Source organism: Papio anubis, unplaced genomic scaffold, assembly GCF_008728515.1.
Source record: "Papio anubis isolate 15944 unplaced genomic scaffold, Panubis1.0 scaffold1492, whole genome shotgun sequence".
Taxonomy (NCBI): domain Eukaryota; kingdom Metazoa; phylum Chordata; class Mammalia; order Primates; family Cercopithecidae; genus Papio; species Papio anubis.
Window position 1 is genome coordinate 9303 of NW_022161461.1, and position 6326 is coordinate 15628.

Consider the following 6326-nt stretch of genomic DNA (forward strand, 5'->3'; position numbering starts at 1 on the left):
CCTTGGGACCTCAACACTCCTTGTCCTCTTTGCTCTTTGCTCTAAGCATGAGCCCCGATGTCCGGTCCTCTCAGTGCTCCCGCCCCCGGGGACTGTGAAATGAGCCTGCCGCCCTGCTCACCCTCCTCCTCCTGAGGCCTTCCATACCAGGCCTCGCGACTCGACCCACCTCGGCGCGAGCACCATGTATGTCCTGCCGCTACCCGTGGGGGCGGGTACGCCCTCGGGTTACCAGCTCGACGCCCTCGGCCTCGCTCCCCTCCTGGCTTGCGGGACCTCCTGGTCCCCTTCCGGTCAGTGTCGGTCCCTGTGGCAGACACTTGACGCCCGGTCAAGTACCTCAACTGGGGTTGCGAGCAGGCTGAGGTGACCCATGACAGCGGTGGCCATCTGAGGTGGCTACGGCTGAGGCAAGGTTTTACAACCCCGCTGAGGAGTAAGAGTCTGTCTCCTTATTGAGGGAATAAGTCTGTCTCAGAAGGACACGGTAGGAAGGGCAAGGGAAGCTTGAATCCCAGGAGCCTCCCACCTGAGAGAGGACTTAGGCAAAGGCGGGGAAAAGATTCGGTTGGCAGGCAAGCAGGGTGGTGGGACGGAAGCGTCAATGGGGAGCTCTCGTGTAAGCCATTTGCCAGCAGATTGACATGTTCTGTGTCCAATGGTGATCAAGGCCCTTTAGCTCTGGGACAAAACTCAGAATCCAGGGTTTTTTTTGGGACGGAGTCTTGGTGGTCACCCAGGCTGGAGTGCAGTGCCACGATCTCAGCTCACTGCAATCCCCGCCTCCCTGGGTTGCAGCGATTCTCCTGCCTCAGCCTCCTCAGTAGCTGGGACTACAGGCTACAGGCTACCCGCCCGGCTAGTTTTCTAGTTTTAGTAGGGAACAGCGTTTCACCATTGTGGCCAGGATGGTCTCGTCCTCTGACCTTGAATCCTGCCTTGGCCTCCCAAATTGCTGGGGTTACAGGCCTGAGCCACCCGTCAGCGGCGAGACTCTACCTTTTCTTTGAGGCCTTAGTGTCCAGGGCTGCCGCTTTTGGTCCACACAAGTCTTGCGCTTTTAATTTTAGGATTAGCAGCACTATAGTAGTCCAATGTAAGGAGGCACCCTGGAGTATGGGAACTGCAAGATTTCACAGAGAGTCATATTTCCACTAGTAATGGCTCATGCCAGTAGAATGATGTCATAAAAATGTGTTACCCTGGATTCCAGACCTAAGCAGTTGCAAAACCTCAGAAGAAACGTAGAATTTCAATGATTTAATGCTTAGTCAATGCTACTTAGAAAAAAGAATGTGCAGAGTTGGAAATGGATGCAGTCATCACTGAGTGCTGATGTGGTAAAATGACAGACACTGGGAGGTGTTTAATGAATCCTGCCAAGTCCTTTAAACCTCAAATGTGAAAAATATGATACTGTTTAAAAGGGACTCAAAAGAGCTAAGCAGAAAATACACCAAAGGGCCTGGGGCGTGGTGGCTCATGCCTGTAATCCAGCACTTTGGGAGGCCGAGCCAGGCAGATCCGCACCTGAGGTCAGTGAGTTTTGAGTCCAGCCTGACCAACATAGTGAAACCCTGTCTCTACTAAAACACAAAATTAGCTGGGTGTGCTGGGTGCCGCCCTGTAGTCCCCAGCTACTCAGGAGGGTGAGGCAGCGAATTGCTGGAACTTTGCTGTTCCTCCACCCCGAGGCCACATGGTACAGCACCAACCTTCCTACCACCCACCCAAGGCCTGGCGGGCAGGCTAAACACTTGCCTCTCCCCTTCCCAGTCCGGGACTTTGCTGCTGCTGCTGCCCCTCCAGCACCAATGTCAGCTCAACCAGCTGCTCTTTCCTGTGCCACTGGCTCACCCTACAAAGCATTACTGAAAGAGGCCGAGGCAAGATGTGGCCGAATAGGTACAGCTCCAGTCTGCAACTCCCAGCCCAGCGGCTGACATGAAGACCTGTGATTTCTGCATTTTTAACTTGTGTACTGGGTTCATCTCACTGGGGGAGTGCGGATGATGGTGCAGTGTTTCTCTGAGCTTGTGTGAGGCTACAGGAAGAGCAGAGTGAGGCAGGCACTCGCCTATCTAGAACTAGATGTACCATATGACCCAGCCATCCCATTACTGGGTATATACCCAAAGGATTATAAATCATGCTGCTATAAAGACACATGCACACGTATGTTTATTGCGGCACTATTCATGATAGCAAAGACTTGGAATCAAAGCTCTGCTTTTGTTTTATTTTTTGACTCCTGATTTTATTATTCAATTTCTTTTTTTTTCATTTAGTCTTCTGTGGTTGGGAAGCCACGCCTCCCAAGACCATTCAGTTGGAGCTGGTTGTTGGAAGGGAGTGGGTTGGGGAACTGGGATGGGGGCAGGGAGACCCCTGCTCTGCTGGTGGTCCTAGGTGGAGAAGAAGAACTATACTTCACAGAGCCTGGGGTGTGGTGGGAAGGGGATGAGGTAGGAGCAACAAGCTGGGGAGATGGGACCCACCTAGTCCCCAGCTTCATTTTCTTCTAATGTTTCCCCACTGGTGGCTTTCTCTGCAGTCTTGTAGGCCTTTTTTTTTTCTTTCTCTTTTTCTGGGTTTTTTGACTTGCAGAACTCTGGAGGAGAGCCTTTAGCTCTGCATCCTGGACCTCCATCTCAGACTTGTAGAGGTCAGGCTCAAAGGGACCACTGGTTATCTGCATAAGGCCAATGGGCATGAGCAGAACTGTAGATTTAAACTGGGCAAGAAATTCGCCTTCCTTCTTATAGAGAACATTAAATAGTTGCAGCAGTTCATGCTTGGTGCACTGTGCCACACCCATCTGAGCCTTCTTCTCATCTTCAAATGTTCTTAAAGTAAATGGCATAGCATCAAAACGCCTTTCCACCTCACTGAAGAAGGCACGTGAAGTTTTCATTTTCAGTCCGTGCTGTTTAGAGGGGTCTCATTTGTAAATAGTGGTTCTCTGTCCTGCATCCTTGGCCTTGCCCTCTTCTGAGCTGATGAGAACATCCACAGCATATACTTCATGTACCGCCAATTCTGCTTTTTCATGGTCCTTCTTCTGCTGGTCTGTGGGATTCTGGATAATGGTTTTTTCTCCATCGACGACATGCTCCTTCAACTGATGTGACAGCATGCCTTCTATTGGCATGCAGGTAAGTGAGTGGGCAGCTTTGTTCAGGGTTTCTGTCACTTGTGTGTTCTGGTTTCCAGGTTTGACCAGGCATAGGACAGCTTCATCACAAAAGTGAATTGCCTTAATAACATCTGCTTTCCTCCCTGTTACTTGGGTCCCTGAGCTACATCAACTACAAAACTATGAGCTACATTAGAGATGAAGCCATCCACATGGACCCCGAGGTCAAGTTTTACCAAGTCACCTTCCTTGAAAATATAATCCTGGTTGCTCTTCAAAGGGGAGAAGTGACATACACAGTTATTTACTGAAATGCTGGTGGGAAAAGCAATACCTTTTTTCATTTCTATTTTTTTCTTGAAGATTTTCCCTATTTCTTCCATAATCATGGCATCATCTTTCTCACACAGGCTCAGTGCCGATACGCCTGAGCTAGATGCTTCTACCAAGGACTGAAGTACCTGGTTGGCTATGTCGTTCCCCCATCTTATACTTGGTCAGGACCAGGTCCTTGGTGATAGTTTGCTCCTGCTGCTTGTCCTTGCCGGACATCTTCCTACCACCATCACTGCAGCCTCGTTTTCCCTGAGCCACCGCCTGTCTCCCTTCCCAGCCACAGGCTCTGGTCAGAGCCCCCTTGATCCTCGAGGAGAGGGCGAGCAAAATTGTGAGCAAGAAAGGGAGAGGGTAGGCAGGTGAGAGCAAAGCTCTGTTTTTAAATGAAGAGGTTTTCTTATTTCATTTTTAAATACCCAGAGGCTCATTCTGACAAGTTTTCAGCTCCTTTGTAGCTTCCTTGATCTTCCCTACATGACAAATACAATGGAACCTGTTCTGTAGTCCTTCCCTGTCTGTAACGGGGAAGGAAATCAAATAGGAGAGACAACTCAGAGCTGAAAGTTGTCAGAGAAATAAACTGTTCTTAAGAGGTGGGGCCGCGAATAAAGGGCGTCCACGCAGGTGTGCCTGACCAAAGTGATGGCTTTCAGGTGTGCATTGATATTTGGTATGTGGGAGAAGGGCCATTGCAGAGGTTTTGCATTTGAACACCTAGAGAGCAAAGAGGGGTGTGGTTGGGGGCGAGCAGAAGACACAAGGTGGTTGGTGGTTGCACTCTAGCCTGGGTCAGGGACGAAGTCCAAGTCCTATAGGAAGATGGGCTACTGGAACAAGCGCTTTTCAGAAGCAAGGGGCCCCACTATGCTCAGGTAACAAAGTGGCGTGGAGGGAGGAAGGAAAAGGGGTTACAGGCCAGATATTGAGCCTGGCTCACCTGTAACATTTTCGGGGTTTAGAACAAGAGTTCAACTTGGGATCCACATACCATATGCCTAAATATTTGAAATGTTTAGCTCAACGAATACAGCATATTTTATTTAATGGTTTATCTCCTTCCATGACAAATGTACCTTCATAATGACCTCAAAGGCCAGGTTGGGTTCTAGAATTCTCAGACTCCTCTAAGTCCTGCCCAGTGGTGTGGGAAGAACTGCTATGCTTCCCCCTCCCGCTTTAGAAATATTTCAGACCTACATAAAATTGTAGAAAACATTACTATAAACATCCATGTGTCTACTATTCAGCTTAAGAAATATTACAAATACAGTTGATGTCTGCTGTGGAGCGTTCTCTACTAGAATGCCCCTCCCTTTCTTTCCCTGAGAGGTAACCATCATCTCAAATGTTCTTCTTTTGTTTTTGTTTTTATGAGATGCAGTTTTGCTCTTGTTGCCCAGGCTGGAGTGCAGTGGCGCGATCTTGGCTCACTGCTGCCTCCGCCTCCCAGGTTCAAGCGATTCTCCTGCCTCAGCCTCCTGAGCAGCTGGGATTATAGGTGTGCACCACCACACCTGGCTAATTTTTGTATTTTTAGTAGAGACGGGGTTTCACCATGTTGGCCAGGCTTGTCTCAAGCTCCTGACCTCAGATGATCTGCCCGCCTTGGACTCCCAGAGTGCTGGGATTACAGGGGTGAGCCACTGCGCCCAGCCACAAATATGCTTGTCTTTCGAATGCACACCTCTCTGTATTCTGTATGCTACATTTGTATGCATCTCTTACATGCACATGACTTACCCACAATCAATTTATGGTGGTCATTTGTATGTTTTCCTAGAAGTCATATACATGATATCATGTTTGCATCCTTTTGGACCCGACTTTTTCCTTTATGCATTTTTCCCCTCTAGGCCTCAGCCCCTGTGAGTTCTACTCTCCTCCCCAGCCCAGCCCTTGCTGTCCCTTTCAGTTTACCTGAAACAAACCCAAGCTAGTGAATTAAGGCTGGTGTGACAGGAGGTGAAGCTCAGCTTCTTCCTCTGTTGCTTGAAACCAGTGGTTCTCAAATCTTAGTGTTCATCAAAAGCTCTTAGGGGTCATGTTAAAACACAGATTGCTGCCCCTACCCCCAGAGTTCTGATTCTGTAGTTCCTGGGTATAGTCTGAGAATTCCCAGGTAATGCTGATGATGCTGTTTGGGGACCAAACTTTGAGAACCACTGCTTCAGATCAAAGGCTGGGCCCAAGCTCAGTAGTAACATGTGGCTTCAAGGCAACCTGGGCCATTCATGAAGTTTCCTTCAGAACCATGCTCTACAGCAGTATTGTCCAACAGACATATAATGTGATCTACATGGGTAATTCTAAATGTTCTAGTAACCTCATTAAAAAAAAAAGAAACCAACAAAAACTTTAATATTTTAATTCAAGTATTATTTCAATGTGTAATCAGTATAAAAAACATTAGTAAGGCTGGGCGCGGTGGCTCACACCTGAAATCCCAGCACTTTGGGAGGCTGAGATGGGCAGATCACGAGATCAGGAGATCGAGACCATCCTGGCTAACACGGCGAAACCCTGTCTCTACTAAAAATACAAAAAATTAGCTGGGTGTGGTGGCAGGCGCCTGTAGTCCCACATACTTGGGAGGGTGAGGCAGAATTGCTGGAACCTGGGAGGCGGAGGTTGCAGTGAGGTGAGACCGCGCCACTGCACTCCAGCCTGGGTAACACAGCGAAACACAGTCTTGAAAAAAAAAAAAAAAAGTAAAATATACAATATTATTTCATACTTACAGTACATATTAAATCAGACTAGCCACATTAAAAGTGCTCGGTAGCCACAACACACAGATCTAAAGATGTGCCCCATCTCTCTCTTTCCAAAAATGGTTTTAAACTTGACATTTTAC

The 6326-nt window shown here is 48.3% G+C and overlaps 1 pseudogene; it reads right to left on the reverse strand.

Moving 5' to 3' along the window:
- Positions 1–2231: 2231 nt before the first annotated feature.
- Positions 2232–3688, reverse strand: LOC101014769 (annotated as a pseudogene).
- Between the last annotated feature and the right edge of the window lie 2638 nt (positions 3689–6326).